The sequence below is a fragment of the Natator depressus genome, chromosome 5 (assembly GCF_965152275.1).
Source record: "Natator depressus isolate rNatDep1 chromosome 5, rNatDep2.hap1, whole genome shotgun sequence".
Taxonomy (NCBI): Eukaryota; Metazoa; Chordata; order Testudines; family Cheloniidae; genus Natator; species Natator depressus.
In genome coordinates this window covers 71,262,217-71,287,271 of record NC_134238.1, presented here as the reverse complement: position 1 = coordinate 71,287,271, position 25,055 = coordinate 71,262,217, and the positions used below count along the sequence as shown (strand labels likewise).

The 25,055-nt window shown below is 40.6% G+C and overlaps 1 long non-coding RNA gene across 3 annotated transcripts in view; it reads left to right on the top strand.

Moving 5' to 3' along the window:
• Window positions 1–25,055, top strand: part of LOC141987545 (uncharacterized) — a 143,874-nt gene that overhangs the window by 110,565 nt on the left and 8,254 nt on the right. The window contains exon 5 of one of the 3 annotated variants that reach the window (XR_012639561.1): window positions 20,926–21,028. The exons of the other annotated variants lie outside the window; for them this stretch is intronic. This is a non-coding gene — a long non-coding RNA (uncharacterized LOC141987545). Of the gene's footprint in view, window positions 1–20,925; window positions 21,029–25,055 lie in introns of those variants that run through there. 3 annotated transcript variants of the gene reach the window in all.

Genomic DNA, 25,055 nt, shown 5'->3' with positions numbered 1-25,055 from the left:
TCCAAAACCAGTAAGGAAGACTAGATAACTTTAACTGTTTGTCTTTACATACAACATAGTGGAGAGGTCTATGTGCATGTCTCTCCTCTCCTGTCCTCCATAACACATGTATGCATTTGCAGTATTAGGATTGTACAATGTCCCTCTTACATCTTCTCTGCTTTGTTGCTAATAAAATCCAAACATATTAATAAGAAGTATGGGAATATGGAGAAATGAGGTTCACAATTTCTGAAAAGGTTTACAATGTTGAGTGAGTAACAAGATAACACAGTAAGGGATGATATGTCATTCATTATGATTGTTTCCATCTCTTTTACACTAGTACTGTATGTGATTGGAAGTATTATGATGAAACTGGTGAAAAATTTTAAGGTTTTAGTCCACAGTTACTTGCACATATTTGCTCCCTGGATTTTACTCTGAGTTTCAGGTTTGAAAGAACTCAAAAAGTCAAAGTTAAACTCATTAACTTCACGCATCAAAACCATGAATTTTACCAAACATTAGCCAAGGATAGTTCAAAACTGGACAGAGGCTCACTCTTAAAGTTTGTAAACTCTAGTCAACCTGGCCTCTGCTTTGAATTTGTAATGGAGCCCAAATGTCAGGTGAGTCTCATGAGTTAAATTTACATTTTGAACAGGTTTACATGTGACCTGGTGTGAAGCAGATTTGTAGAGGGATCCCAGCCCAACTTCTAGCTGTGCACATGTGATTATTTGTACATGCAGTTTTCAGCTATATCACAGACATGTGCGACTAGCCAGCACAAAATCCATTTGGACTGGATTAGTGCACGCAATGGATTTTTCACATGGAAATTTGCATATGCAAGTGATTTTTTTTTTTAAAGCGTGCCAGCAAATAAATCAAATTTTGAAGATTTGATCCATCTGCTTGAAAGCTGCAATGACAATATATGTCTGAAAATTTGAAAGCTTCCCATTCTTCCCCCATTTCCCACCCAAACAACAATTTTTAAACAGAACATCAGAAGATCTTGGGAGAAAATAACCCAAGTCGCAAGTATTATAGTTTGTCGCTGCAGACAAGCCTTTTGCTTTAAATATGTTCCTCTACATTTGCAAGACATTGGTAGTGTATTTGTCTTTACAGTAATTACAGTATCTCTCCTGATTCAGTCTGGTGTTACAGAGGTAATGGATTTGTTTTTCTATTTTCATTCTTATAATTTGCCTCTAAAACATTTTTTAGGATTAGAGAAATTAAGTGTTGAAACTTAATGAAGCATCCATTTTCTTGTACTAAAATGTTTTATGAAAAGACAAGAATAAAAAAGGTTTATGTATAAAGAACAGTGTATTTGCACAATTTGTATACAAATATGTAAGAAGAGAATAATTGTGGTGTTTTAATTCACTGATGTTGTACTATGGTTAGTTTGTTTCATCGTTTTCCCTCAACCTATTAGCATTGCATCAAATGAATATTGGTTGATTACAGATGGTCAACTCTGGCTCTTGCTGACACCACCTTACGCTAAAAGAAAAGGAGGATTTGTGGCACCTTAGAGACTAACAAATTTATTTGAGTATAAGCTTTCGTGAGCTACTGCTCACTTCATCGGATGCATTCAGTGGAAAATACAGTGGGGAGATTTATATACATAGAGAACATGAAACAATGAGTGTTACCATACACACTGTAACCAGAGTGATCACTTAAGGTGAGCTATTACCAGCAGGAGAGCTGGGGCGGGGGCGGGGTGGAACCTTTTGTAGTGATAATCAAGGTGGCCCATTTCCAACAGTTGACAAGAACGTCTGAGGAACAGTGGGGGGGGGGGGATAAACATGGGGAAATAGTTTTACTTTGTGTAATGACCCATCCACTCCCAGTCTCTATTCAAGCCTAAGTTAATTGTATCAATGAGACTAATAATGGTAGGACATACTATTAAATATACGTAAGTGCTGATCTTTGTGTCCTTTTCAATATAACAACCCCCCACTCCACCCCCCAACCCCTCCACCCCCCCCCCCCACACACAAAATCACCACATGCATTTGTCAATGCCCTAAAAGTAATTACCATTCTGATTCTTAGGCTTGATTCTGATGTCACTTACACTAGTGTAAAACTCCACAGACTTCAATGGACTTATTCCTGAGTTATGCCAACAGGTGGGAGATCAGAATCAGGCCACAAATTTGCTGAAACTCCTATATGTGTAAAAGCTGGAATTTTAACTAAATCAGGTTTCTGAGATGTAGTCGGAAATGAATCAAAGACCATCATTTGAAGCAAAATAAGCAAACACAGTGAATATAGGCATCCAAGTTTGTGGAAAACTAGAAAGCGTCATCACAAACCTAGCACCAGAAGGAAAGTTACTTCAATTTCTATTTCAGTCATCATACTGCTGTTTGTTCAGCGTCCTTATCAATTTTGGGGCATTACAAATAAAGAGAGAGTTATTGCATTTTGCCCCGGGGGAGGGGTGGGAGGGAGAGCGAGTGTAACATGACAATTTAATCTTAGAGTGATTCACATGGTCAAAGGCTGTACATTTAAAAATTACTTCTTTTTGGACTTGCTGTGGAAGGACCTTTTTATACTTTCAGAAAGCAGTTGCCATTTGCAAGGGTGGGATGTTTTTCAGTTACTCAGTCATCTTTGTTCTTTACATTTTCCTTTCTGCGAGCTAACAAACAGGCGAAGACATTGTGAAGTACATTACACTATTTGCTTTTCTGCTTGCCTGCATAGATGTAAGTTAATTCATACCCTTCCTTCTCCTCTGAAGAAATGTCAAAGGACCTTACCAACCACTTGGAGCTACTGCTGCCTCCTTCCCAATCACAGAGTATTGCATTCGTACTACTGACTGATTGCAGTATACAGAGAATTAACTGATCACACACTATTAGTTTCAATCACCATTCTTTTCATCATTACAGCAGAGTGATACTTTTGTAACCATGTACAAAAATATTGAGTGACTCTACAAACAACTCCCATGTGCAAATACTCTGAATTTCAGCTTTTCTAGATGTGACTTCCCACAGAGTACAGACTTGGTCAATTGTTGCCTATATTTAGCCATCTTAAGCTTGTTTTATGTTCAGTTTTATTATAAAAACTACCCACTATAGCAATGACACTGTGTTATTTCCCAACAAACCCACACATAGGTATTTGCAACTCTTCCTTTGAGATTCTCTTCCAACCAACCAACTCGAATATTTTCCCCTTCCTCCTGACATTTTGCTACACCATTTCTCCTCTCCAGTGCTAAGCTAAAGGCTTTCAGCCATGCTCTGCAGAAAGACATCCTCTATAAACCAGACATTTTTTGATCACAAGAACTCCATTGCATTTATGATTAATGATTGGAGAAACTCAAGAGGTTCAGAAGTTCTGTTCACATAATCATCTAAGCTTTTTAATGCTTATCTTCAGTTTAACCAAGTCCCGCTGGTTAAGAGATCAAACTGGCAACCTTACAAAAACAAGCTCTCTGCTGAGACTTTTACTACAGCCTTAGTTTAGTCAGGTTGTTTTTCTACTCTCCAAACAAGTCTGCCATTCTTCAATTATCAAGGGGTAAAACTCAGCAGAAGGCCCATTTGATACTATACGCTCCATAGATCTAATTCATGAAAGTACTTTATTATGTTCATAAGTGCATCCCTATTCTTCACAGCATTTAACTTTTAGCATGTGCTTAAGTCCTATAGCTTTCAATGGGACTTAAGCCTATGCAGAATCATAGAACCATAGAATTGGAAGGGACCTCGAGAAGTCATCTAGTCCAGTCCCCTGCACTCAAGGCATGACTAAGTATTATCTAGACCATCCCTGACAGGTATTTGTCCAACCTGCTCTTAAAAATCCCCAATGATGGAGATTCCACCACCTCCCTAGGCAATTTATTCCAGTGCTTAACCACTCTGACAGTTGGGAAGTTTTTCCTAATGTATGCCCTTGCTGCAATTTAAGCCCATTACTTCTTGTCCAATCCTCAGAGATTAAGAAGAACAATTTTTCTCCTTTCTCCTTGTAACAACCTTTTATGTACTTGAAAAGGTATGTCCCCTCTCAGTCTTCTCTTCTCCAGACTACATAAAGCCAATTTTTTCATTCTTCCCTCATAGGTTGTGTTTTCTAGACCTTTAATCATTTTGTTGCTTTTCTCTGGACTTTCTCCAATTTGTCCATATCTTTCCTGAAATGTGGCCCCCAGAACTGGACACAATACTCCAGTTGAGGCCTAATTAGCGCGGAGTAGAGTGGAAGAATTACTTCTCATGTCTTGCTTTCCATACTCATGCTAATACATCCCAGAATGATGTTTACTTTTTTTGCAACTGTGTTACACTGTTGACTCATATTTAGCTTGTGATCCACTATGACCCCCAGATCCCTTTCCGCAGTACTACTCCCTAGGCAGTCATTTCCCATTTTGTATGTGTGCAGCTGATTATTCCTTCCCAAGTGGAGTACTTCACATTTGTCCTTATTGAATTTCATCCTATTTACTTCAGACCATTTCTCCAGTTTGTGCAGATCATTTTGAATTTTAATCCTATCCTCCAAAGCACTTGCAACCCCTCCCAGCTTGGTATCGTCAGCAAACTTTATAAGTGTACTCTCTCTACCATTATCTAAATCACTGATGAATATATTGAACAGAACCAGACCCCACTTGTTATGCCCTTCCAGCATGACTGTGAACCACTGATAACTGCTCTCTGGGAATGATTTTCCAAACAGTTATGCACCCACCTTATAGTAGCTCCATCTAGGTTGTATTTCCCTAGTTTGTTTATAAGAAGGTCATGCGAGACAGTATCATAAGCCTTACTAAAGTCAAGAAGTACTGTCTTGAACAGAGATGCTGTTTTTCTAAGTGATTTTTTTTTCTGTCAAGACTGTGGTAACTAGTAGATTTTAAAGCAAAGAACAGTTTTCAGAGTAACAGCCGTGTTAGTCTGTATTCGCAAAAAGAAAAGGAGTACTTGTGGCATCTTAGAGACTAACCAATTTATTTGAGCATAAGCTTTCGTGAGCTACAGCTCACTTCATCGGATGCATACTGTGGAAACTGCAGAAGACATTATATACACAGAGACCATGAAACAATACCTCCTCCCACCCCAATCTCCTGCTGGTAATAGCTTATCTAAAGTGATCACTCTCCTTACAATGTGTATGATAATCAAGGTGGGCCATTTCCAGCACAAATCCAGGTTTTCTCACCACCACCCCCCACACAAACTTTGTGTTTTGTGAGTTTGTGGGGCGGGGGGGGGTGGGGTGAGAAAACCTGGATTTGTGCTGGAAATGGTGCACATTGTAGGGAGAGTGGTCACTTTGGATGAGCTATTACCAGCAGGAGAGTGAGTTTGTGTGTGTATGGGGGTGGGGGGGGATAGAAAACCTGGATTTGTGCTGGAAATGGCCCACCTTGATTATCATGCACATTGTAGGGAGAATGGTCACTTTGGATAAGCTATTACCAGCAGGAGAGTGAGTTTGTGTGTGCGTGTGTGTTTTGGGGGGTGGGTGGGTGAGAAAACCTGGATTTGTGCTGGAAATGGCCCACCTTGATTTTCATACACATTGTAAGGAGAGTGGTCACTTTGGATAAGCTATTACCAGCAGGAGAGTGAGTTTGTGAGTGGGGGGCGTGGAGAGTGAGAAAACCTGGATTTGTGCTGGAAATGGCCCACCTTGATTTTCATACACATTGTAAGGAGAGTGGTCACTTTGGATAAGCTATTACCAGCAGGAGAGTGAGTTTGTGAGTGGGGGGGTGGAGAGTGAGAAAACCTGGATTTGTGCTGGAAATGGCCCAACTTGATTTTCATACACATTGTAAGGAGAGTGATCACTTTAGATAAGCTATTACCAGCAGGAGAGTGGGGTGGGAGGAGGTATTGTTTCATGGTCTCTGTGTATATAATGTCTTCTGCAGTTTCCACAGTATGCATCCGATGAAGTGAGCTGTAGCTCACGAAAGCTTATGCTCAGATAAATTGGTTAGTCTCTAAGGTGCCACAAGTACTCCTTTTCTTAAAGCAAAGAAAAATCTGGATAATATTCAGCTAAAGAAAACATGACTAAGTGCAATGAATGTGTTGTGATAGCATAAAAGTGACTTAGTCACAACTGTTGTAGAAACCAAAATGAAAATATTTCCTACCCCTACATATGATGAAGGCAGTTTTCTAGGACTCATTTGGTGTATTTGCAGACATGACATGACACCCAGCTCGGGCCCCGGGGAGCCGGGTGGGGATTCGCTGAGGGAGAGATATGACGGAGCCAGTCGCTCACGAGTGCTCTTCGGCCAGCCCTGCCATATGGCTTTCTGATGTTCATAAACAGGAACCAAATCACCTCAGTAATTAGCTTTGACTCAGCATTCACTACCCAGCAGGCAGTTAAAAGCCCAATTATGTCTGTTTCTGTGCGGCTATCAGGATTACCCCTTTCACACACTACTTCCAATCAGGAAGCAGCAATAATTCAGCTACCTGGAATCGGTAGTGCGGGGAGGTGCTGAAAGTGCTACCTCGCACTGCTCAAATCCCCAGTGGGGCGCATTGGGGTTGGGTGCCATATAGCTATGTCCTGCCTCCTCCTGGATATTGGCAAGTAGCTAGGGGGCTGCATATGTTACTAAATGTGTAGCAAGGGCAACTGTTCAGGGTGCTCCCTTCTCCCTAGCATTATAGAACTATGATTATATTCCTGGCTTACGTATGCAGACAGCTGCCCTCTGTCCCAAATGTAAAGCCATTAGTCATGCTAATTGAGCCTACAATAAGGTAATAAGGCTCGTGGCATATATTCAACCTGATTTTATTTACTGTATGTCACAAGCAAAGGTGGCATTTGATTTTTCTCTTCAATACTGACTCATAGAATGCAGTCAAGTCCCCCAATTTGTGCCTGTTGCTCCAGGTCAGTCCTGGAAAGACCAGGACTGCATTTACAGGAAGATGGATTGAATGGTCTAATAGACTGATTGAATCCTAGCTGTTTAGAGATGGAAAAATCAGTGATCAAGGCATGCTGGTAACTGATGGCTTTAAAGGGATTAGAAACCAGAAATGTATAATACGAGAAAACAAAATGCCTCGTTCAGACTTTGCTTTGTTTCAGAATGCTCTATGAGGCCACCATGCATTATACTGATAAGAAAACAGAATGAGAGAGGAGGTTTATTTTCCTTGGGGAAGATTCCTTTCAAACTGCCTGTTGCAGATATTCAGCTTAATCAGTGTGATGTTGCAACTTCAGCCGCCTTCTTTATAAAAAACAAAAATAAGAAGCCCTGAAAAGCAGTTTTACTGGTACATATCTATTTACATGTACAGAACTCTGTAAGCCTACATAAGATCATTTAGTAATCTCAGTAGTGTGGGCATTCATTACTGAATGTATGTTTTGTAACAAGCATCACTGAAGCAAAATGCTATATTTTTGTGTAACGGGAGTCACTACAAGGCATAGGGAAATCCAGATGTATGATCCCATTGGATAAAATAAAAATCAATTTTGCTGAAAACTAACACTCCAAAGCCCTGTCCTGGAGCCCTTTTCAATAATTTCAAAATGAGTTTCAGATAGGGCTGGCCAAAAAACAAGAATTCTGCTTCCCACAAAAAATGGAGGCTTTGAAATTTAGTTTTGCTCTGCATGCAAACAAAGCTGAGACCTTTCTAATTTTTTTGTGAAAAAACAAAGAGAGAAACATCTCCCAGAATAGCCAAGAGCCCAGTGGTTAGGACGCTCACCTGGGATGTGGGAGATGCAGCGTATCAGGCAGGGCAGGGTCTTGAGTCTGGATCTCCCAATTCCAGGTGAGTGGCCCTGACCACTGAGTTATTGGCTATTCTGGGGTGGGTGGATGTTTACCTCATTGACCAGAAATTCTATCCTGGACCCGAGAAACCTTCCCAGTGAAAATTTAGTCAAAATTGATACCTTTCCACAAAAATCAACCTTTTCTGACAAAAACATTCAGTTGAAAATATCCTGACCAGCTCCAGTTACACTCACATACAAGAGGGGCAGAATCCAGGCCTTAGTGCCAGATCCACAAAGGGACTTTGATGCCTAAACCTGGGATTTAGGCGCTACTTCAATGCACAAAACCTCCACTCGGCTGCTGCCTAACCCGGTAGACACCTAAATGTTTGCTGTAAGAGTCCCCCAGGTGCTTACGTTTCTGCCTGTGGGCGCACATACTGCTGCCCAGGCACCTCTCCCACAGGCTAAGCCCCCGCGTGAAACCAGGTGTTGCCCTGTCTATGGCCCAATCTGTTAGGCGTGCTCTGGGTATACCTAATTCCATACAAAACAACCAGGAAGTGGTGGGAGAAGAGGCTTTACTCATAACCGTTAACCCAGTGGTTAGGAAATTCACCTGGGTGGTGGGACATCCTGGTTCAATTCTTTTCTCTGCCTGTTGAAAAGGGATTTAAACAGGGGTCTCCCACCGCTCCAGTGAGTGCCCTAGCCACTGACCTATGGCAGCCTTCTCTTAGGTGTCTAAAAGCTCCATGAGAGTCAGGGCTTAGGACACATACCCCTCATCAGCATCTATTGGCTAGTTTAGGCAGCCTCCAGACTAGGGTGCTGGCTTTTGTGCATCCCTTTCTCTGGTGCCGCTCTACCACATCCACTCATTATATAGGAGCCTATGTGCCTAGCCCAGGGTCTGTGAATTCCAGAGATTTTTCAAGGCATCTACAAAGTAGGTGTTGCAACACCTAGGCCCCTTTGTGGATCTGGGCCTTAATAGCTGCAAAAAAATATTGTCTATGAAGCTTCTTGGGATTCCAGTACCTAAATATTTCCCCTGAATGCCAATGGGATTTAATGAGTTGCTTGTGATTAGCTGTCTTATGTACATTTATACCCATGTTCTCTAGAGAGACTACTAATTGAGTTAGCTAAGATCCTCCTGTAGCTCTGTGATAGATACCAGTACTTGGGAGCTGAAGGTTTCAAGTTTTGAATCTTGTGGTGGTTCTAACTATAGCTGCTTCAGAGCATTGTAATCCTACAATACAGTCATACAACAGAGTATCATACAAATGGCGGCTTAAAACAAATATCCAATAGCAAGTACAATTGTAAAATAAAACCCATAATAAACCTCTTCAGCCTCAACCCATTCCCTGCCTAAAAAACAGAGGGGGGCAGGGAAAGAGAGCAATTGTACCCTGCTTGGAAGGAAATGTACAGCTGTGGTTTTCAACCTCTTTTCCTTTGCAGAACCCTAAACAATTTCGAATGGAGGTGCAGACCCCTTTGGAAATTCAACCTGTGGTCCACAGACCCCTACCATAGAAGTCTTAGACTGCAAACTGACTGGACAAAATTAAACTATAAATGTTGCCCATGCTCAGCATGGCATTTGATACAGCATGAGAAAGGGCGCTAAACTGTGTGCTTCTATGCTAATGACAATGCTTCTGGGTTTTGACCTGTAGGTGGGGGTATTCACATACTTTTGATTAATCAGAAAAAACAGCATGCCTATTCTGGGATCTGAAACTTTATTTTCATAGTCACCTTAGAAATAGTCTGCTGCCCCCCCCAGGAGTCCATGGACTACAGGTTGAAAGCCATCCATGTACAGTGCCTGGCAAACAGCCATTGATTTGTATGAGAGCATGAGAAGTTCTAACTAAGAACAATTTTATTGCTATAATGAACTTGTTGGAAAAGTTTAATTTCAAAATATAACAAAACATAATCCTATCTTTTAATTAGTGATATTTAGAGGTGACAGCAGTGTTAGCAAAAATATAAATCTAAATAAAGCAACACAAGCTGCATCAGGGTCAGCATTACCATATGGGATCCAGCAGGTTCTGCTGAATTGTGGTGGATTCTCCATCACTGGAAGTTTTTTAATCTAGAGTGGATGTTTTTCTAAAAGACATGCTCTAATTCAGTCAGCAGTTAATTAGGACGTCCTATGGTCATAGGCACAGACTCCATGGATGCTCCAGGGCTGGAGCACCCACAGGGAAAAATTAGTGGGTGCTCTGCACCCACTGGCAGCCAAGCTCCCTTCCCCGTGCCAAGCGCGCTGCATCCCCCCTCCTCCGCCTACCTCCCAGCACTTCCCCCGGCCACCACCAAACAGCTGTTTGGCAGTGTGCTGGGAGGGAGGAGGAGGAGCAGGAATGTGGCATGCTCAGGGGAGGAGGTGGGGAAGAGGCGGGGTATTTGGGGAAGGAGTTGGAATGGGGGCAGGGCAAGGGTGGGAAGAGGCAAGGCAGGGGCGGGGCCTCATGGAAGGGGTGGAGTGGGGGTGGGGGCAGAGGAGGGTTGAGCACCCTGGGGAAAGCAGGGAAGTCGGCGCCTAGGCCTATGGGTCTGTGTTAACAAAGTCCCCAAGATTTTTGCCTGAATAATCATGAAGAAATGGTGGGTCAACCAAGCTTTCTAACTTACCCAGAGCTCTTCTTCAGGTCTGGGAAATTTATTCAAGAGTGTCACAGTTAAATAAAAGATTGTTTAGCATAAGTAGTTAACATATAGTTCAAGGGACCATTCAAATCGAAGTGGACTGATAACACCCCTCCAGTTATAGGGAGGAAAGGAATGGGGGGGGAGCAGCTGGGAGGGAGGTTTATTAGTGGGTTATAAATTGGTGTAGTAAGCCATAAATCCCGTCTCTCTATTCAGTCCATGATTTTTAGTGTCTAGCAAAGTTATGAATTTAAGCTCCCAGGCTCATCTTTTGAAAGTGTTGTGCAAGTTTCCTTTGAGGATAAGGACTGATAGCTCAGGTATAGAGTGATCGCTTTGTGAAAACGTTTCACCCACAGGTGATAGGGTGTTTTTGTCTTTTATCAGTTTCCTGCGTGAGTTCATTTGTGATCATAGTGATTATCTGGTTTCACCCACAGAGTTGCTATTGAAGCATTTAGTGCACTGCATGAAGTATGCCATATTTTCTGATGGGCATATGTAGAACCCATGGATCGTGACAGGTGTGTTGTGAGGGTGTTGATCATTGTAGCAGTGGAGATGTGTCTGCAGGTTTTGCATCTGTTGTTCTGGCAGTGTGAATCTATAACCCACTAACAACCTGTCACCCAATTCCTTCCCCCCATGCCCCTGTTTCCTCCCTATGACTGGAGGGGTGTTAACAGGCCACTTAAGTTTCTTAAACCTGAGGAAAAGCTCTGTGTAAGCTTGAAAGCTTGTCTTTCTTACAAGTTGCTCCAATAAGAGATATTACCTCATCCACCTTGTCGCTCTAATATCCTGGCACCGTCACAGCTACAACAACACTGCATACAATGAAGAAATGGAACAGTAGTTATGGTTCTTGATCCTATTACAAAAGGGAAAAGCTTTGGGATTTTTTTAAAAATTAATTTATTTAAGCTATGGAGCTTAAAGAATACCACTCTTGCACATACATGTATGTCATTCCTGATGTGGAAATAAAAGTGCATGTCTTTAACTAGTTTCCATTATTCCAAATCCAGTTTCCATGGAGCAGACAGAAAAATTCTGAGACCATCCATACATAGGAGTTGATCCTTAGAGATGACCAACTGAGTACTCTCTGTGATGGGTTGGACCCCCCTTCTGGGGTGCCATCTGATGTACTGGGATTTCACTGAGCCTCTCCTGCTACACTGACCTGAGTTCCCACTCCTTGTTTTGCTGAATTAGGCTCTCTGGCCTCTTGCAGCGTGTGCACACACACACACAGCTGCAGCCACAGACTGAAGTCAGCTCTGTGTGAGAGGATTCCCCCAGCACTCACATGCACACCCCTTTGGGGAGATAAATCCAAAATAATACTGTCTTGCACCGTATAGAAAAATCTGCACAGCGCAAGCTCATAAAGATCCACCCTCTTCCTCAATGCGAAGAGAGATGTGCATGACACCTGAAATGTTGTTAGAGATCTCACATCAGGCCCCTATGTCCTTTCTGTCTTGTTTCAGTGTCCTGTGGATGCTGAAATTGACAAAATTTTCTTTAAGTATCTTGTATATTTCATGAAGGCTGTTCTAGTTGTCCTTCATTCATTTCTCCTTCACCCTACTACTAGCCACCCATTGGCGTGCCCCCTGTGCCCTTTTATGAGCCTAGGAGAATAATAATCTTTATGTGCCTGGGAGCTTAATTCAATATCTAAATAGGGTGGAATGGAAACTTTTCTTTCAAAGGTGGTACAATAATTTTCCTAAATATCCAGTTTTCTCCTCTGATCTCTTTGTGGTTTTGTCTATCAGGCTAATTGCTTTCCCTGTGATTCTTTCATTGCTTTAGCAAAATTCCTTTGCCAAAACTAAGCCCCAAACATGACATCTTCCCACCATGTTCTCCATTTTTTTTTAAAGTAACATTTCAATGAAGATCTGCAAGCAGTTTGGGCATCACATCCATCCTCTGATGGGGAGGGATAGACTTGAACTCGGAAATGGTCCCCGATTCCAATTGTATTTGTGTATTGGATCCAGGGCAGAAAAAAACCTGCCCCTTGGTCACACCAACAACTGTGAAATAAACAAGGATGCCAGAAATGGCCCCTAATCCTGCGGGTTAAACCACAGATGGAGCGGAGTTTAGGCTGTTATGCAGCCAAAAGAGGTGAAAGTAAGCCAGTGCTGAATGCTTCGGCCACTTTCTTACTGGTATGCCACTGCACTCTCTTTTTCACCGGTACGCCGTACCGGCTTACTTTCACCCTGCCTGGGTCAAACAGTTCCCATTGTGTAGAGCTATCTCTGAGAGGTTTCTATGGCACACAGTTCCTGGGGTAATCCTGAGGCTTGTGTGCATTTCTTCAATAAGCCACTAACATTGTTTGGCCTCATCCAACGTAGCACATCTGAAATACAGAGACATGGTCAACATTGCCAGCTTCAGATACAGAAATGATACATGCATATAGATTGGATAAACACACTCCGTAAATCACCACCTTTCCAATGATATCTTATAAGATCCATCTTGCGTAAAGTATATCTCAGTTATGTCATAAGCATATTTCTATGAAGAATATGGGGTGTAACGTCACGCTCTCATCTTCCTTTACTTTTCAACAGGAGTTGAGGGCATGCAGGACCTTACCAGACCAGGCTATAATCACAAATACATATCTTCCAGGAATACCCTGGACTTGTACTCTGATTCTCAGCAGATTTTGGAACCATTTCTAATGCAAATGAATCACCGTACAAATGCCTGGGAGCTGCTAAGCATATAGAAAAAGTTTGCTTTATTTTGAAGAAAAATATGTTATGAAAGTCACGTTTTGTAGCTTAAGAATAGATCCACAGGGCAACAGATGAGGGTTAAAAGAGGAAAAAAGGTCTATGCTGAACCAACTAGGTGCAGTTGTCTTACTAATATCTTCCAGTGAAATCTACTGAGAATTTCCCTGGCCTACAATCCCCTTCTGTATTGAAAATAATTAAACATTTTTATAGGGTCCATCAAGTGAATACTGCTGCATTCCCAGAGAAGCAAATAAAAGATCTTTATAGCAAGAACTTTACAGAGACCAGACATTTATCTTAGTTGAACTTTTGCCATTTGGAAATTTCTCCTTTCATGGACATTGCGGTGTGGCAAAACCCTATCAGAAGTTGTGCTGTGGGCAGCTACTTACTGGAATGTGTTTTTATGTTAGCAGCTTTCCCACCACACCACACCACACTAATTTTAAATGAAAAAAGCATCATAGTAATACAGTGATGGCTGAGCAATATAGAGCTCTTGAAACAGGACAGAGTCTTGTAAGCAGCTAATAGAGCCACCCACCCACCCACTAACAATTGCACCCTTTATGAATTTCTCTAATTCCATTCTCATATTGTGCAGAACTGGCTCCCCCCACCCTTCTGTAAGGTATTAAACATGAGATACCCGCTTCACTTGCAAGCCCCTTCACAGTCAATCTCCACGCTACTTATCATGTCTCATTCGCTATCGAGAGGTAGACTCCCACTTATGATGCCAGCCTGTATCGCTCACTTGTTAAGTTTTCAAACAAGCCTCTTTGTGCTTTCTCCCCAGCTGCCCCTCACTTTTGGAGGAGCTCCCCATAAACATCCGCAAAACCACCTCATTATCTTCCTTCAAAGCTCTTCTTAAAACTCTGTTCTGCCACGATGCCAAAAACACTTGGCAATGGTTAGGCTGCTGTTGTGCTGACACCACGGCCTATCACACTGACTAGTATTGTCTCATTGTTTCCTTTTACTCCCCTGTCTACACCTGTCTGTTGCCTCCTGTCTTATACTTAAACTGTAGGTTCTTTGGAGCAGATACCCATTTGTTTCTTCTGTTTGTACAGCACCTAGCACAAGGAGGTCATGGTCCACAACTAGAGCCCCTAGGTGCTACAGTACAAATAAATAGCTTTTTAAAAACTTCCTGTATTAGTGTCTTTTATTTTGGGGTTTGGTAATTTATTGATTCCAAACATTAACTACTTTCTGTAGAGGATATAATGTAGCTGGAACCAATTCACCCTTGCTACAATGCTATTGACTTCAATGGAATTATACCAGGGGTGAGTTTGTCCTTTTTTACCTAATGTCCCCTTAAATCACAACATGGATGTACAGGCTGGTGTGTCTTTTGCTCTTTACACAATAAACCAGATATGCAAACACAGGCCTCCTCCCTAGTGCAGATCCCTTCTCCAAACTTTGAAACTGCTTCCTTCCCAGTGTAACCTCTTCCTCCCTCTTGTCCAGTACAGTTTTAATTCACTTCAAGCCTACTCAAAGCCCACTGAAGTTAATGGAAAGATTCCCATTGACTTAAGCAGGCTTTGGCTCAGGACTTTAGTTTTTCCCCAACTACTCGTCTCCCAGTGCAATCATACACCACCCCTCATTCCTTTCCTAGCACTTGGTCTACACTTGGAAATTAGGTCAGGATAACTAGGTCATGCAGGGGTGTGAAAAATCCACACCCTTCAGCGATGCAGTTAAACCAACCTAACCGCTGTTGTGGACAGCACTAGGTCGATGGGAGACTTCTCCCATTGACATAGAGACCACCTGTTGGGGAGGTAGAGTACCTACACCAATAGGAGAAGCTCTCCCATCAGCATAGGTAGTATCTTCACTGAAGCACTACAACAATGCAGCCTATGGCTTTGTCGTCAGCAGCCATGCAGCATTTTGAGGGAGCAGAAGAGGCCCAGCCAGGCAAAAACAAAAGCACACACACAGGCTTTCAGCATCCCAATCATAAGAGATGAGAAGGAACAGGAGTAGGAAAGGATATAAAAGAAAATTAAGAGGGTTAAAGCACAAATCCCCAAACACAGCTCTTTCAGTCTCAAGGTAAAGTAGGAAAGAAAACTTTGGTCTATTGTGCTTTTGTTTTCTCCTGTAGGAGACAGTCAGGACTGCAGTGACTGGCGATACTATAAGAGTTTAGCTAAGACTGAAACATCTTGGATGTCAGGATCCACCTGAGACACTGAGGATGTTTTTAGCTTTAGCCTGTGCACACCTGCTCTTAGGGAGTATTAGAGCATATAGCATCTGTCTTCTCTCCAGGATCATGTTTGTATTAGTAAGCCCCAGGGCCATTCAGTGTAGCCACTGAATTTCCTATAATAGCAAGTATACTTGCAAGGGATTGCACTGAAAACATTTAACCGCTGAGGGCAGGGGGAGGGGGGAAGAAAGAGCATTTGAAAGTTAAGGAACAGTTTAAATAATTTACAGAAAAATAGGTACACTTCTCTGTATGGAAGGAATGCAGGAGTTTCAGCCAAGTTTTTTTTCCTATTAATAATGCTTAGAACTGTGTATGGCCTGAGAATCAGAAAAACACCTTCCAAGAATTCTGATTCAAAAGTCCAAATTAACAGTAGTCAGAATATGCTGCCAAGCACAATGGCCCCAAGAGAAATGAAAAGAATTCTTCTTCAGAATATACATTCTAAGTGCTTTCTTCTAGAAGTATCCATTTATGTTCCTAAATATATTCCAGAGCAATTCTGGTGATGCACTCTTTAGAAACCCTTTGTTATTGCTCTAGCAGCAACAAAGAAGTGTTTAACCAATTAGCACCATGGCATATACATATGCAGCAAGCAAGTTTTTAATCCTTAAAAAACCCTGAAACGGCTTCATCCTTGCAAACTATTTTATAACAATGCTGAATTTTTAAACTAAAAGGAGTGATAAATAATCTGCTCTAAACATAAGGTCAGTTCTGGGCTGACCATTACTAGCTTCTAAACCATCCTTCATATTGTCAATACACAGAAAACTTCGTTCTGCGAGACAATCTATTCTATTCCACTGTTCGGCAATTCAGTGCAGGACTGTCCACCTCAAAGATCTGTTGGTTGTGTTACAGTTCTCCTCTATATTCCATTCTTAGGTGACAGTTGAACAGAAGATCCCCAGTTTCTTAAATTCATGATTAGGGTACTAGAAATCTGTGTGTATTTTCTTGAACACATATATACTTGTTATTTGTCTTATAGAAGCAGCAGAAAGCCCAGTTATGCTAGACACTGCATCAACATGAAATGAAAAGACAGTTCCCTGCCCAATATAACTTACATTTTAGGCTGGTGATAAGTCACAACAGGTCTTAAAATTTCACAGCTTTCCACCTGCCTGTTCATGGTTATCTGTCAGTGTCAGGGATTTTTTGGCATCATGGCAGAGGAAAGCCTTAAGGAGGGATTTGAGGAAGGCCAGAGTTGTACTTTACATATTTTTTGAGGAGGTTATTCCCGTGTATAGAGGCCAGCATGTGAGAGGATGAAGGTGTACCTTGTAATCATCATTACTTGATTGCATTTATATATAGAATAAGAATTACAAAAAATCGTCATCATTGGATTGGAAGGCTCTCTTTGTGGGATGGTGCAGAAAGACAGACTTTTTGGATAACAGGAAATAATTAGCAATATATAAGAATGGTGGTATTAAGGAAGCAGCTTCTATTTCTGCAAGAGGTAAGACAGAAATCTATTCATGCCATGGTTTGCCTTCTGTTTTTTGAATATTCGTTGCCTTACAATTGTGGGCAGAATCCTGCTCCCAGGTATATCAAAGTAGTCTTTAAAGAATAACTAAAAAAATGCCATAAGGATCTGAGAAGGAATAGCAGCAGTATTATAGACTTTGCAGCTGATTACTACTGTTGCTGAAATTTATAAATTGTATGCGGCACACACCTATGTGAGATGTGCATTTTCCTTAACAGTATAAAATGAAGATAGATTTAGAAGTGTCTGGGCCATGTAATATCTATGTAGCTCACTTGTTTATTAAGGAGAGGAGAAAAACTATTCAGAATTGTTTGGCGAACTCATTTATTCATGCCATTTAGTGGGTGCAGATTTAAGTCAATGGCACAATTCCCACTGTCTTAAAGGGGGAAGCACTTTAAAAATTGATTATTAACAATTAGCCGCAAAGACTAGACAGTTGACCTAATTCTGATCTCACATGGATTTTTAAACTGATAACTACATTTACTTCAACTGAGTCACATCTGTGTAAAAAACAGCAGAAATAGATTCAGTGTTTCTATGCAGCAGAAATTTGCATGGATAAACAAAGTTATGATAACTATGATTCTATGATAACTATAGTAGTGTTTTTTTGTAGTAAAGGGTTACACAGGAAAAATACCAGATACATCCATGCTCCTTTAACCTGTAACATTAAAAATAGCAATGTTAATTGTTATTTGCATGCATTGAGTGAGGGTACAGCAAGACTTAGAGAAACTGCTTGAAGATGATCCTCGCCTAGTGAAAATTGCCATAGCTCTGTTGAAGTTAATGGAACTATGAAGATTTATACCAGCTGAGGATCTTCCCCTTCATGCTTAAAACTCATCAATAGTGAATGCAGTAGAAGACATTCCCCATGGAAGCCGGATGGTCAATGACCCAGGAAAAAGACGAAAGTTGGATTAACTGGGAGGTAGGAATAGATGTAAATACATTTTAAAAGGGCAGCAACCACATTGGAAATAACCCGAATTGTTAGGAAGTTGCATTTGCAGCAGCTTATTATGAGAAGGAGTACATTCACCATAATTTGGAATCTTTAAACCAAGCCTGATATCTTTCTAACATATACTCTTTAGTTCCTCCAGAAATTATTGGGTTCAGTAGTATTCACTAATGGAGTAGACATGGTGACAAGCACAGTATAAGAACCTACATAGAATAGAACAGAAGATTTCCCCTCCACTGCAGAAGTTACTGAAATTCTATGGCCTGTAGGAGGTGAATCTCAATTACCACAGTGGTCAGGAATGGCCTTAGCCTGTGACTATTTTTAACTGCTCCCACTGAATGGTGTTTGCCATTACAGATCAGCACTCTGCCTATTATTACCATACACTAGTATATTATATTGTCATAGCTTTTCAAATGCATGATATAGGTGATAAAAGGCAGCACTGTTAGGGTTCTTTTTTATTGGTAAGCAGACTTACAAACATACCCAAAAAATCTGCCGGAAGTCAAATGAAAAAAACCCCACTCACTGGCCGATGTCAATCAGTGTTACAAGTACTGAGAGCATCATCAGAAACTCCTGAGTCAGTCTTTGCTCAAGCATATTTATCAGTTTCTAACACTGGGTGCTGTCTCTGTGTGTAGCCAAAAGTGATTCAACATTGGTCTCTGAGGGATTTCATTTTTTAATGGATGGCTTTATTGTGAAACTGAGAACTCTTCTTGGGCACAGTATTCAATTTAATTTGCCCTTGGTAAGACAAATAAGGGTCTGTTTTCTTGATTTACTTTTCAAATGCCGGAGCAGATTATTGGTTTAACTATTATCTCAGACATGGTGTAAAGACCCAGTGAGTGAAAGAATTTAAAAACTGAATCAATAAGATCACTAATGTCACTTTGAAGTTTAAAACTCGAAAGATAACAAGCAATAGAGAGATGCTAAAAATAGCCTAACAGGGGACATTATATTAATCATCAAGTTAGATGAAAAGAAATTGTGCCAGTTGCACAAACCGTTATTTCCCCAGCAGCTTGACACAGGTTTATGTTAGAAGAGAGTGCTAATAAAGGACACTGTTAGTTGAAAACATGCCACAGAGACTTAAAGAATTCACAACATTTAACATTTCACTTCTATGTGAAGAACTTTCTATTAAAGTGAAACTTCCAGTAATTGCATGATCTAATCTGTCTGTTATTAATTATAGAAGTTATTTGTTTGGGAGCAAACACTTCTAATAAAAAACCCCCATGTTCTTAAATGAGTAGAAATATAACTGTCTGTCCGTACTCTCCATCTGGCTTTAATTTTTAAGTAGAGTAAAAACTCAGCTGTCTCCCAGTCTCGAGACCAAGTGTTAGGCACCAATCAAATCACAAGAACAAGCTTTGTAGCTGCCAATTGTCAACTGCCTCATCCTAAAGTCAGTCAAGCTGGGAAATTAATTTTGGTCCCTTTCTTAGCATACATAGCAAACCCAATGGTGGCTAGTAATGGCTAAGAAAAGAGAGGCTTTTGAGTCAAACTGCTCACCCCAGTATGCCTACAGTCATTCTCAAGAGTTATTAAAATGGAATTGCACTTGTGTCTGTATGTACAGTTTCTGCAGCTGTGAACATAATCAGGTGTTTGAACAAACACTATGTTTGATGCCTTCTACTGGATTTGTTTGTTTTTAAAAGTGACAGATTTTAGCAGCTTTTTGTAAGATTCTGAAAATTTTGGAAGTCTGCTTTTATATTGTGGGACCAGAGACATTTTTTCAAGTATTTTTTAGCTATCTCTCATACCCTTCTATATACAGGAAAAAATGGAATAGCATAGTCTAAAGAGAATTCATGAGCGAGCACAATGTGCCTGCTGCCCATTGGAAAAAAACATGTATTCTTGCTTCCTTGCTAAACCTCCTTCTGAGCTTTTCCTTGGTCATTATTCACCTGGCTGTCACAATTTCCCAGACACAACTCCCACTATTTCATTTATTTGGCTCAAAAACTGGTCTACATCAGCAATTTCAGTTCAGCCCCTTTTTGACCCTTACTCAAAGTAAGAACGTAATCACTGAACTGTTGCTTGTGCCATGTAGTTGTAGCCGTGTTGGACCCAGAATATTAGCGAGACAAGAGGGGCAAGGTGATATCTTTTACTGGACCAACTTCTGTTGGTGAGAGACCACACCCATCTTGTCTCTGTTTTTTCATACAGCCATTTATCATGACTGCTTGCCCAGTCATTGGTGTGTGCCATCGCTAATTGCACAGATGTGAAGGATTGTGATCACATATGTTTCTACAGGTACTCTTCAGGCTTCCTTTTTCAGAAAAATGGTCCAGTGAATTTTGCTGTCTCTGGTATTTGGCTGACCAAGGTGGTTACTTGCACAGGACAGTGAGGCCATCCCAGACATTGATTCCACTATTTATTATTTGTATTGCAGTTGCACCTAGGAGCTCCAGTCTTGGACCAGGACTCTATTGTGGTAGGCACTGGAGACACACAAAACCAAACATAGTTCCTGGTCCAAATAGCTTACCATCTAGAATTAGTGCTTCTCTTCAGTACCTACAGAGAGATTTCCTTCATTTAAACTTACCGAAATCTTAAGCACCCTGGCAGGTTTAGGTTTCCCCCCCTAATTTGTATGGATGCAATCAATGTACCTATGGAAATGTTCTCTCTTTTCTGTGAACTATACCCTTAAATTATTATAATGATGCTTTCAGCAGAAGTAGCTGCCATTTTCTGAGCACAGCTGATGCAACATGTTAGAGAGGGACTATACGTCACTCTTGTCTTTCTTGTTTTGTGATTACCCTTAATCTAAAATAAAAGACATAAGACTGAAAGCTTATAAATGCTTTTTCTCTAGGGAAAAACATAATAGCAAGTTAATCCAACTCATCGGTCCAATAATGTCATGTGTCTTTTCCCAAAGGTACACAAACTCTGGATGGAGAATCAACTATGGATTTCTGAACTATACCACTATTTAATTGCAGATACAAGGGAAATAATCCTAACATGACATATTAAAGAAAAGGAAATTGGACTCCTCCGTAATATAGTACTCACCCTCTGATCATTTCTTTCCTCTTAATGATCTAAATAAAATATTTTCCTGCATTTTAAAAGGGGCTTGTAGAACCTTTTGTTTTCATTTACTGTGCTGGAGCAGATACGTGATTACAGTTTCTGTCCAAAGCATTAATCTTTATGTCCAGCAGTTCTGAATTTTAATAGGGAAAAAATTACTTTCGTCTCAAATTATTGCTGTCTTGCTTGCTGTCGGTGCCATAAAAATGTGTGAATGGGGTCCTTTTTGGAAATGAGAATGTCCTATTAAATCTATCAAAATTATGCCTTCAACTAAGCTAAGTGTTTCTGTCAACAAAGCAGCATACCCCTATCAGATCAGCCTCTCTACTGCTTCTACCTGGAGGAGGACGTCATTGATCAGGATTTCAATTATCAGTAAAATTACTCAATATACTATTGTTTTAGAAGAGCCGAACTTTTTCATTTTGTGAGGTCTCCATAGTTATGTTGTGTGTCTGTGAATGGTGCTCATGTGGGAAGTAGTAATGACACTACTGGTGACAGAAGTTCTCTGTTTATCCACTGAACATATACAGTACAGGAAGCACCAATGCAAGCTACCCATGGGCAGTGCTCACCAAGTGGGTAGCTATTCAATATTCCTTTTTATCCTCATTATTCAATGTGTGGCCCAGGCCTATTTACTGCATATCATCCAAACCTTGCACTGGAAACATAATAATTCATTTCTTCGTGGGCTTTTCTACAGCACTTATCACTGTAATATTTGACTGTTTCACAAACCATTCTGCCCTTGTCCCCCTAATCCATTCCTGCTCCTATTCCCCCCACCCGTCACTTCATCTAGCTTCTGACCCTGCCCTCACAGGCTCCTGTCACTGTGTACCTCTTCTCCTATTTCTCCCAGCCTGTCCACATTTGCCCCCTCCTCATATCTTCAGCTGCTTCCTCCTTCTCCTTTATTCTGACTGGTTCCAAGAAGTGTCTGAACCTTTAAAAAAAATCATAATAATAATAATCAGCCTGAGGCACACACCTGGCATGGGAAATTTCATCATGAACAGTTAACATTCAACAAAAAGTTATGAGCAATTAAAAATGGGCTATAATGGAAAGTGTTAAGCAGCTTTAATATAAGTGTCACAACTAGAAGTATTTTATATAATATACACACACACACACACACACACACACACCCATGAGTGAAGGACAAGGCATACCAAATGAAGGCATGGGAAATTAAATTCTAAACCAGACATACAATATCAATAACAGCAAAGATCTTGTGCCAACAAACCCTTGCCCAGCAGTATACCCAAGGTTACCGCATTCCATCACAAATGTGAACAGAGGCTGAGCATGCACACAATTAAATTTACAACAGTCCGTCCCATTAAGTTTAAGCACATGCTTAAGTGCTGTGCTTTGGGTTGGGGCTTTGGTGAGTTTCTCCACAGGGAGAAGCATTAAATCTCAAGGCCCTTGCGTGCCCTCTCCCTCTCAAAAGTACAGTGTAAAATCTGGGCAGGGAGTGGGCATATCTGACTGGGCAATGTTTCTCTCCTCCCCCCCACTTCCTGCCCCCCACCTTCCAGGTCTGCCTCCTGCTACATGGTAGGAATAACTTAGTAGTTGTGCCTCAGCACTCTTTTTACAACAGCAGCAGATCCCCTGGCAGCCCAGGTCCTTTTCATCACTTTTTACCTTGCACTTACACATGTGCTGCTCTGTACCAGCACAGCGCAGGATCCACCCCAACAAACAAACATTTCCACTAACTGATTCATACATGATCGTGTGTGCATGCTAGACAGAGAGACTATACGTACTGCACTGATTGCTATTTGAAAGTATACGATCAAGCCAGTATAACTAAAGTGAATCCCACTTGAAGCCTGCTGAACTTGATATTCCTTGTGATCTGCTCTTGGTTTTTGCTGAGAAACTTGTAGTTTTAAAAAGACGTCACTAAAGAAACCACACTTTTCTTTCATAACTGTCCATGGACCTTTATTTCCAATAAATTAAGTGCTTGAACCAAGATGTAGGATGTTATGAATGAATCTGTGAAAGACAGAACTCTAGACTAATGTAAAGTAAATGGGTAGGCTTATCAAATTTCACTAGCTCTGTGGTACAAAGAGAAAGAATATACTGAAGCTTTCCTAAGATGAAAGGCTTCCTTTAACTCAGCAAAAAACTGAAAAAACTTGAATTATGCTTGAATATTTCCCAAAATGAATTACAAATTGTATATTAAACTATAAGTTTCACAACTCAGGCTATGTTGGTTAGTCATGAAAGTAATCCAGTCAGTCAAAGAACCAGGTGAACAATGAAAATAATGGACATAGCATGACTTGCAATGACAGTATATGCAACAAACTCCTCACAAACAATCCGCAGACCAAAATTTAGAGAATACTTTTGAGCTCTTCAGGGCAGGAACCTTATCTTCTTGTGCATTTGTACAGCTTCTAGCACAATAGGACCTTGATCAGACTCTGAACACTACCACGATAAAAAAAAGATATATTTTAGAATTTTTCAATTTACACTTTGTGAACAATATAAAAACAGCAGTTATTTTTATGATTATTATGTGTACCTGTTTGATTGCTGTTTGCTACAGGGGTTCAAAGGATTAACTCCTTCCTGAGCTCACGTCTAAACCATTGTCTCCCCTCCCATGGGGGAGACAACCCAATCACTAGTTCTCAATTTACAATATAGGTGTCAACACCTTTGAAGTTTTGCTTCTGCCCAGGCTGGGGTCGACTCCCCTAGCTTGGGACAGGGCCTTCAGTCAGGAAACCCAAAACAGAGAATTTAAGAGTAGATAAAAACCTACAGCCCTGAGCTCAGGGCATGGCAGTATCTTCATAGAAGCAGACAGAACACCAATTCCCAAAAATGGCGGTTGCTGAGATATGTGGGGCCTGCCTCAGCTTAAAGAAAAATGTTAATCTCTAGGTAAAATAAGATGAAGTAGGTTTCTTTGTTGTTTTAACCCTTTTCTTTGATTGTTTCTAGGGCTGTTGATTAATTGCAGTTAACTCACATGATTAACTCACAAAAAATTAATCGTGATTAATTGCAGTTTTAATCACACTGTTAAACAATAGAATACCTATTGAAATTTATTAAATTTTTAATGTTTTTCTATATTTTCAAATATATTGATTTCAATTACAACACAATACAAAGTGTACAATGCTCACTTTATTATTTTTATTACAAATACTTGCACTGTAAAAATGATAAAAATAGTATTTTTAAACTCACCTCATACAAGTACTATAGTGCAATCTCTTTATTGTGAAAGTGCATCTTACATGTATAGATTTTTTTGTTACATAACTGCACTCAAAAACAAAACAATGTAAAACTTTAGAATCTACAGGTCCATTGAGTCCTACTTCTTGTTCAGCCAATCACTAAGACAAACAAGTTTGTTTACATTTACGGGAAATAATGCTGCCCACTTCTTATTTACAATGTCACCTGAAAGTGAGAACAGACGTTCGCATGGCACTTTTCTGCCAGCATTGCAAGGTATTTACATGCCAGATATGCTAAACACTTGTATGCCCCTTCATGCTTTGGCCACCATTCCAGAGGACATGCTTCCATGCTGATGGTGCTCATTAGAAAAATAATGCATTAATTAAATTTGTCACTGAACTCCTTGGGGGAGAATCGTATGTCTCTTGGTCTGTATTTTACCCACATTTGGCCATATATTTCATGTTATAGCAATCTTGGATGATGACCCGGCATGTTGTTCATTTTAAGAATACTTCCACTGCAGATTTGACAAAACACAAAGAAGGTAGCAATGTGAGATTTCTAAAGATAGCTACAGCACTCGATCCAAGATTTAACAATCTGAAGTGCCTTCCAAAATCTGAGAGGGACGGGGTGTGGAGCATACTTTCAGAAGTCTTAAAAGAGCAACACTCTGACGCGGAAACTATAGAACCCAAACCACCAAAAAAGAAAATCAAC